The sequence below is a fragment of the Varanus komodoensis genome, unplaced genomic scaffold, assembly GCF_004798865.1.
Source record: "Varanus komodoensis strain SLA01 unplaced genomic scaffold, ASM479886v1 scaffold52, whole genome shotgun sequence".
NCBI lineage: Eukaryota > Metazoa > Chordata > Lepidosauria > Squamata > Varanidae > Varanus > Varanus komodoensis.
In genome coordinates this window covers 1,414,062-1,423,990 of record NW_025336114.1, presented here as the reverse complement: position 1 = coordinate 1,423,990, position 9,929 = coordinate 1,414,062, and positions in this window count along the sequence as shown.

The following is a 9,929-nucleotide window of genomic DNA, read 5'->3' as shown; positions in this document are numbered from 1 at the left end:
GTGGGTTCCTACAGGGATCTTACTGGGAGCAATATTTTTCACTTACAGCAACTTACAGCCAAGTTTGCTGATGAGTCCAAATTATTTCAGGGGGTTAAAAGTAAAAGAAGTTGTAAGGAGGTCCAAAAGATCTCTCCAAACTGGGAGAATACACAATCAATTGGTAAGCAAGTGTCAAGTAATATGGGGGTAGAAAATCCCAAGTTCATGAAGAAACTGGTGGGATCCCAATTAGTGGTGACTGCCCAAGAAAGAAATCCTGAGGTTTGGGTAGAGAGCTTGATGAAAGTATCAACCCACTGTGCAGCTGCTGTGGAAAAAAACAAACTCCATTTAGGCATAATTGGGAAAGGAAAATAAAAATGCCAAAATCATATTCCTCATATACAAATCTATGGCGTGACAATACTTAGAGCACTGCATGTGGTTCTGCTCACTTCACTTAAAAAAGGATATTGTAGAGTTGTAAAATGAGGACTGAGGCTGACTGAAATGATTAAGGGCCTGCAGAAATGCTCCTCTGAGGAGCATTTATAACATCTGGGAATGCTTAGAAAAAGAGTGAGTAAGGGAGACATGATAGGGGCATGTAACATTATGCATAGTGTGGAGAAAGTGGAGAACGAGACATTTTTCTGCTTCTCTCATACTACTGGAACCGAGGCTGATCCCACAAAGCTGATGGGAGATTCAGGACAGATAAAAGGAAGCACTTCTTCACACAGGACATACTAAAGGATTCATTTCCACAAGACTAATGGCCCCGAATCTGCGTGCTTTTAAAGGGGAATTGGGCAAATTCATGGAGGATAATGCTATCAGTGGCTACTGCCCTGGTGGCTACAGGATGCCTCCAATATCAGAAGCAGAATGTTTATATACACAGGTCTTGGAGGAACATGGCCAGGAGTGTGCTTTTGAACTCATATCCTGCTTGAGGGCAAGTGGGTGGCCTCTGAGTGAACAGAATTTTCATCTCACCCACCATGGCTCTTTTTATGTTCATTATTTATTGAATTTATTTGAGAGCCACCCACTAGCATCATACATGTCTTGCTAGGGATTGAGGAGGAAGTGAAGGATTCTATGTGGCTTGGTGGGTTTCACTGATTTCCTTTCTCCTTCTCACTCAAATATTAACTCAGTCCTTTTTCCTTTCTTTTTAATGTAGTGATTTAAAAAAACTTTATTTGAGACATCTTGCTCTTATGTATGTTTCCTGGTTCTCAGTTGTCCTCTGTGACTCTCCCCCTGTCCCTTTATATAGAATTAGATGGTAAAACTGCTTCCTTCCCTCTTGGAAAAAGAGAGTATGTAATTTGAATTAAGTTCCTGTTTCCCTGAGGGGGGGCGGGTGTGCATGTGTTATTTCTCTGTTTCTGTCTCACTCTGTTTTCTCTCTGGGCAATTCACTTGCCTTCGTTCTTTTCCCTTATAATTTTTGTTGGAATATTCCCATCATTTTTGGTTCCATTCTCCTGCTGCTCTTCATTTGAATCTGTACATGTTGCATTACAACAGCATGTATTCATTACAGTTCATACTATAAGTATAACTTTTCTCCTAAAATTCCATTTCAAGGGTCTTGTCAGGGAGGCAAGCAGCTCAGTCCAACACACTTTTTCCCATTATGAATTTGGAAAGAAATGCATTTTATGCCGTATTCCATTTTGTTCCTTTCTCCTTTTGTTCCCCGTTTCATTCTGAATTAGCACTATATTGGCATTAAGTATAATTTATATCATTATTTATTTATTGTTCTACTGAAATCTGTTCAGTTTCGTGTTTCTAGTTGAGGGAAGGAGGCAAAGAGCTCAGTCTTACCTGTTTTGGTTTGAAGTTCATCTTCAGAGCCAGTTTTCCAGGTGCCTCTGCCAAACGTGGTGCAGTGAGTGGCTGTTAAGGCAAGGGCCTTTATCGTGGTAGCACCTCAGTTGTGGAATATCCTTGCAAGGCAGACTTGCCTTCTCTAGAATGGAGGAAATGTAGCATTATTTATTATGTCTGAAAGTAAAAGAAAAAGTATCTTCCTACTTGCAAAATTGCATAATTACACCACAGCACAGCACCATTTAGACTTAATGTAGCAGAAAGTCAGGAAAAGAAAGGCTATCTAGGGCTCAGTTTCAGCTCTGCAACCAAACTGAGAGTAAATACAGCAGATTAACATCCTTGCAGAGAAATGTTCCTAGTCCTTTCTATTTAAAATATGTTCTGTTGCTTTAATTTTTAAAAAGATGTTATATTATGTATTTGCATTTTATGATTTGAACTTTGGCTATTGGGTGGTGTAGAAAAGAACTAAATAAGATACATGGATAGGGAAAATTAGCTGATTTTTGCCCCATTCCTTGATGGCATGAATAAATGCAATGCATCAATGCGGCGGGGAAGTTCTCAAATCAACCAGGGGATATCCTGTGAACATTGTCCCTGAAGTCCATTCTGGTTTGTGCTGTAAAGAGAGAGGAGAGAGGCAGGAAAGAGTTGCCACTGTGCTAACTTAATAAGGCAAAAGCTCTTATTGTTCTCACTGCTCTTCAGCTCTAATTCCCTTTGATAACTTTAAATTGAACTGGCTCCTATGTGCAAAGCTCTCTGTAACCAAAGCATAAAATAAGAAAAATAGACAGTGTCCCTCTCAGTTACCTTTTCTTCATTTAAATAACTGTTGAAATAGCTTTTCTTCCTCCAAGAGGCATCTGATTTACTGCAATGTAATGGAATCCTGCTCTCCAACAATACATTTTTTCTATCAATATTTGTCACTGGAAAATGTTTCTCTGGAACTGCTGGTGCTCAAGTTATTAATTTGTCATTTCTTTGTAAATAAGATCTTGGAAAAGGAGAACACAGGGGAAATTCCCCTTTCTTTCCTCCCAATCACCTACAGGCAGATTTGGATGTATTTAATTACATCAAAGGAATATGCAAGGTTATTTCCAAAAAACTGTCTAGCAGTTTAAAAGCTTTACATACCAATTTGCCTAAATTGCCATGGATAGGTGGGGAGTTGGAGGGGGGGGTTGGTTTTTGTTTTAATCTTAGATTTCATTTGATCAGCTGTATCCTCTCTGGCAGAGTTACACAAGTATCAGAGGAGATAATTTCAGTCGATATGCTCGGTCATCTGCTCCTACCCAGTCATTCAACATATTTTCTCTATTTCTGAGAAAATTGAAAAAGAAAAGGAACATTGCGTTTTTTAACAGATTGGAAGTGTTGTAGTATCTAATTATTCACACAAACCAGTGGCTGTGCAGGGGCTACCTTAAAGGGTAACCACATTGAAATTCTGACCAACAACTTCCCTTTCTAAAGGCAGATAAATATGTGCCTGTTGGTTAATATTAACTCTTCTAACAAAGTTACAGCTTTTACTAGAAGCTTGTTCTTCTTTTAGGTGAAGCTTGTTCTTCATTAATAAGACCTTCATTTAAACCTTTCAGCCCCATTGTTGTAAACAGCAAAGTCAGTGGCTTAAAATCCAGTTGTCCAGACATTTTATGTTAATTTGTTTGTTTGCTTGTTGATTTGTGGCCTGAAACCCTTCTGCCGAAAATGATTTATATAATTCAGAAACTCATTTACAGTCCTTTGTGTCTTTCCAGGCTCAATTTCAGCCTGAATCAACACAGTTCCCGAATTAAACATCAGAACATAAAAAACTCACTGTGATATCAAACATTTTGGCAGGTTCCAGCACCAGTTACATGAACCCCACTGGCACCATGATTCTGCAGAGCTTTACTGTGCAAAGAATATGCCTTCCTTATTATATTCAGACAACAGCTTGTGCATTGGCAGATTTGCCATTCAGGAGGTAGGATAAGATCCTTGTGTGCAGACAAGATCAATACCTTTTACTTCCCTGTGAGAGTACATTGGAATGTAGTCTATGCACAGTTGCTGGAAAATTAAACTGCACAGAACTTGGTGGAACGCACTTCGGAGGAGCCATGCCTGGATAGTACACTGATAGCACCTTTCCTTTTGCCATTTAGGCAGCCTTAGAGTTGCCCCCAAGTTATTTTGTGCACAGCGCATCGTACTTCTGAGTAAACCTGCATAGGAGCACACTACACAAGAATGAGCTATGAAATGGAGATTCTGGATTCAGGTTTCAACTCTCTAATTGTCTGTAGGAAATGCCTGTCTCTTCTTGACCTTTTGTCATTAGCAAGGGATAATTCTGACCTACCTTAAGAACTGTTGTGAGAATTTCTGAAATAACACACCAAGCTCTTAGGCAAAAGTGCTGTGTTATTAGCTGTGATAGAGCATGCCTTTTCTTATGTATTACCTCATAGAGGTATCAACTTCAACTTCATCAAGAAAAGTGGAAAAACCCCCACAATTTTTCTAATATTTGTGTGCATTTATAGCAACAATTTATCTAATTAAGCCCTGGAAGAGTTCCATGAGCACGGCGATTTGTTTTTCCTTTGCCTCTTCAATGGAGAAAAGGTAAGCAGGACACTAATAATAATAATAATAATAATAATAATAATAATAATAATAATGATCACCACCACCACCACCACCAAGATGTCTATCTGAAATAACCTTTTCTGCAGAGTTTTAGGTGATAGAAGATGTGATGATTTTAAATTCAGTTTCCACATATTACCTTGGTAGGACTGAAATGACTCTTAATTCTCCCCGGGTGTGTGAAATTCTAGCCTTTGTCTCCACTCTTCAGAGTAGGGGTGGATGAACCTGCCAAAAATGAATCTTTCATTTTTTTTTCTGATTGCAGGTTTGGTTTGTGTGCAACTTTGATCATTTCTCTAGTCTCAAGTTCAGTTTGTCCTGAAATATGGGAATGTTAGCACTGGCAACTGTCAGTCAATGTTGACAATACTGGGCTATATAACCCAATGGCATGACTTAGGATGAAGTACCTTCCCTAGTAGCAGTTCTCCCCCCCCCCCGCCCCGCCCCCCAACAGCATTCAAAATTTTGCAATTAGAATGATAAAAGTGTTAGCCAACCCTGCTGGTGCTGACCATAAAATCCTTCGAGCACGTGCAGCTCATTTAAATCATAGCAGCCGGATGGCTACAGGAATAAAATGGAGTTGCCATCCACTGCCCTGCTTCCCTCATTACCTACCACTCTTCTGGTGGTCATGTAGGTATCTCCTAATTTGAACCCTGGACACTAAACACTATTTCTGAACAGTATTTCTTCCAAAATATGCATGTTTATATGCATTTTCTGACTGGAGAACTCCACTGCAAAATTTAGAGAAGCATGTACTGTATTTCAAAGAATAACTGAGTTTCAGTTCACACAGTGGTTCAAAAGTGCAAAATCAGATAACTTTGCATTAAAATATGGAATGGACCTTTTCCTCCCCCATCCCTGGTTCAGAGTCTTGCTTTTTGATTGCCATTTCTTTATCCTCTCTGATTTAATCACACAGCAGACCCTACTGATTCAGTGTTCACACAGTGAAGAGCGTGTTGCTCTATAGCTGACATGCTGATGCCAGATTTTTTTACAAAAATCAGATGTATTGGCACAAGCAGTTGGCATTGGTTGCCTGATGGCATGACTGCAAAATTGGGGTTATTGAGAATGTGGGCAAGTGATGGTAATTTGAGTGCATGAAGTGCTCTAAATCGGGTCACTGGTGCCCTTGGCCCACTGTATCGGTGCCCAGGAAACCACTTTCCCCATATCTGCTGACAACCATTTAACTATAGTTATTATACAATGAAGCTATGATAGTATGCAGGCAAATATCTGCTCTGCCACTGAGCTATGGCTCCTGAATTTAAAAATAATCCTTATTTTATATTTACCATTAATGACATCAGAAAAAATCATTGGATAGAAAGTCATTTCTTATTTTCCCATTTGTGCTTTTGGTCGGGTCAGCTGAGCTCTGCACTTAGACTGCCTTCTTAAGTATTCTCAATAATTAAAAGCAGTATGTGGGTCCAGCCACACAGTGAATTTTTGCTTGTCTAAGTTTACTAGCTGGATCAGTGCCTCGGTGTTGCAGTCCATGGATCAACCCCAAATTTATCTGCTGGGTGATATTTTAGTTGAGCTACTCTCTCTCTCCCCATGCCTACTTTAGTGTTACAACAGGGGAAGCTGATATGCACATCTTCCAATGCACATTTTGCATTAAGTGGTTTGCATTCATAATGTCATCCATGAGAAAGCTAACTGGTTAGTTTCCAAATCACCACCTATTATGGTCCGAGATATATAGGCTGTCTGACTCCTAGAAATAGAAAAATATGGTAATGGTCTACAACCTAATGAACCTAAAAGGAGAGTACATAAATTCACAAAGGAAGAGGCTGTAAGGCACACAGGCCATAGTTGTGCTGGTGATACGGTACCTCTAGGTTCAGAACCAGGATGTCTTAGAATATCATTTGATGGGGAAAGAGCAGAAGACCATTGTACTTATGACCCATATTTGGGCTTTCAGAAGCATGTGACTGGTCCTTGAGAAAGCTGGATGCTGCCTTAGACTGGTGTTTGTCCTGATTCACCAGGGATCTCATAACGAATGAATGAATGTTTGGTCCCCAACTAGATGTGAACCAGCTCCCAGAAAAGGGTATCTGCAAAATAAGAGAGGAAAAATCCTTGCTACGCACAGATAAGCAATCTTGCATCTAGCTTTTAGGAGAGCTATATAATAGACATTGACAGCCAGCCTTAATGGTAATAAAGGGCTGAATGCCTCAATACTGTATCCTGATTTCCAAAGTAAAGTGTGAATTTATCCCACCAAAATTCATCTACCATGGCTAAAGCAGTATAAATTGATTTTTGCTACGGAAAAAAAGAAATGGTGGTGAGGTTGGAGATGCAGAAATAATATAAATATTGCTGAAGCTTGACTGCTGCTACTATGTTTTATTAACATGCTATTCAAAGATGCTAAATCAGCATTCTGTGGGTAAGGATATGAGTAGGTATATGGTGTGTTTATTGTATATTGTCTGCATTTTGAATAAATTTGCATGCATTTCATTTTAAACTGATTATGACCTGATAGTTTGTGATCTGCAGTCATGTCCATTTGGTCATCCCTCAAGATTTCTTTCTCACATATACGCTTAAATCCTCAGTAATATGCTATTTGAAAGGGAATAAGACAGAGAAGATGGCTATTAATGGCTACTAATCCTGATGACTGTGCTACCTCTAGATCAGAGGCACCATGTTCATATACACCAGTCGCTGGGGAACATGGACAGGGTGTAGTTGCACTCATCTCTTACTTGTGAGTTTCCCATGGGCTGTTGTATGAACAGGATGCTGAACTGCTTGGTCCTTGGTCAGATCCAGCACGACTCTTATGCTTTCATGCAAGGGAAATGCAAAATGCACAACTAGGGCATGTCCTTAGAAGACCCAATGGTTTGGTCTTCTGATTCCCCTGGGCTCCTTCCCCTGGAACAAGGCTGCGCCACCTTTTGGGTCTGGAGGACTGCTTGTGATGCTGGCTCAGAAGCTGAAGGACACACATGTGCATGCACACATGCGTATGCTTACACATGCACATGTATCACCAGAAGCACTGGGGAATGAAAACACTGTATTGGGATGTCTGGGCCAGAGAGTACAGAGCCACGTCACTATGCCTTCCTCAAGTGACATGGCTTATACAAATCCCTCTTTCATCACTGGCAGGAGTGAGGGGGAAAGAATGATCTGTATCAGTATTTCTGGAGGAGGAGATAGAAAGGTAGCTAGAAAGGTAGCTAGCCCTTTGGGGGACCAGAGTTAAAGCTTTGGAAGGGCGCACACAATCCCCAAGCTACAGGTTATGCACTCTTGCCTTAGAAGGTAACATACCATATGTGCCACCCACTTCAGGCTTCCTTGCTCTCCTCAGAGTTTGGTTGCAAACGAGCAGGGAAGGGGGATAAATTTTCTCAGCAACTCTTCATTATTCTTTCCTGTAACATGAAGTATCTTTGGGGTTGCATGATCCTGAGTGGCATTCAAAGTCCTTTAGCTTAATGATTTACTCTAAGCAGTTTAAAACTTCTAAAACTATTCTTTTAAGGACTGACATATTTGCCTGAAATTCTGGATGCTCCAGAGGGTGGGGGATGTTTGTTTATGAGGTCTATCAGGATGCGTGCCTGCATATCAAAATTTACCCATTGTACCACTGCAATTGATTGAAGAGATTTTTGGATTCCTTTCTGAGAAATTTAGGTTCCCTGGATGCTTTCCAAGTATTTGTCAACATGGACATCAGAGATGGAGGATAATCGTCTGAAAAACAATTGGCCTGCTACTACCAATTTATCTCGGCTGATGCTAAGGAATGTTGGGTGCCTTTGAAGGTGGACTCATAGTTCATCTGAGGCCCAACACATCTGATCAGTATGACCCATGAGAAAAAGGCATGCAGAATGCAGTGTATTTTGTAGCCTGCCACAGAATCTTCTGCAGAGTGCAAAAGTTCTGTGGACTATGTGTAAGTCTGTGTGGAGAGTGTTCTCTGAAAGGAAAAGGTTTAGAGAAGTATTTCAACTGAGTAGATGAATCGATCTCCATTAAAGAGCCCATTTCAGTGGTTTATTTACCCTATGCCACATAACAGAATACTTTGAAGCAAAGCCTTTGTATGATAAAAGCGATCTTTGGCAATTCACTTTTTGATCTTTTTTTTCCCTTTTGCTCAACAGTGAATGTAGAACTTTCTGGGTTTCCATGAGTATGCGAGCACATGAACATTTTTCTGACTAAAGCACTCACCCTGTTTTGAATTAGGTAGCCTGAAAAAAGGGGTTGCCATCTTCAGGAGCTCTTGGAACCATATATACCCCCCGGTGCAGTCCATAGGGCACTGCAGGGCACTCTCTAAAAGTCAAAATCAGTTGCAAAACTTTCCACCATGATAAACAGGCAATAGTGGTGAAATCTCACTTGTTTTCTTGTGAAATTTAACCATTTGGGAACTCAGTAGTGTCTACAACTGCTATTCCCTCATTTTTGTAGGGGTTGTGTGATGGGGTTGAAATATGGGTGGTAGCAGGGACTGCTTAGGGTCCATGGGAGATGTGTTGCAGAGCCCTGCACTAAAAGATATAAGCAATTCAGAAAGGGCGGTGCTTTGCTCTGTGCTCAGTCCATTTTTGTGTACTGGTTGAGAGGGTTCCTGCTAATGCTTAAAGAGGTAACAAGGAGAGAGGCTCAAAGAGAAGAATGCAGCTCATTTCATTTTGCATCCTGCATCACATGTCCACGTAGCCATGTCCTCCTTCCAACCCCAACTCCCATGTAACATTTGTCTCTCCCATTTGACCAATCAAGGATTCTGTGAGAGCTTCACTGTCCTTGACTCAACTTTGGCTGAAGCTGTGGAAGCAGATCCCATTTGTATACAGGAAATTCGGCAGCATGTTCATGGAGCATTTTCTGAGCCTCAGATATTCAGTCAAGGCACCTCTGCCACCTCACCCCTCTTTAAGTCCCCATTTCTTCTGTGCTGATTTTCTATTGATATGTACTGTAGGGGAGGATGATTCCAGGGTTGTGGGGAAATACAAGCAAGAGGGTGCTATTGCATTCACATGCTGTGCTTCTCACAGCCGACCAGAGCTAATATAGTATGACCAGAAACCACTAATACTCTCATTTTACAATATAATCCCCTTTTATGTTAGAATATAAGATGAGCCATTTTGGATGAGAGCAAGGGTCCATCTGGTCCACCATTCTGTTGACACAGTGACCCACCAGCTGCCCACAGGTTCCCATGAGGTGGAGATGAGTGTGACAGCACCCTTCCAGCAAAGCTCCCTAGCAAGTAGTGTACGGACATCTACTGTCTCCACTGCCAGGGGAAACATATTACCATCCAGATGAGTAGCCGTTGATACTCCTCCATGAATTTGAGCAGTCTCTTTTTAAAACCATTCAAATTGGTGGCCATC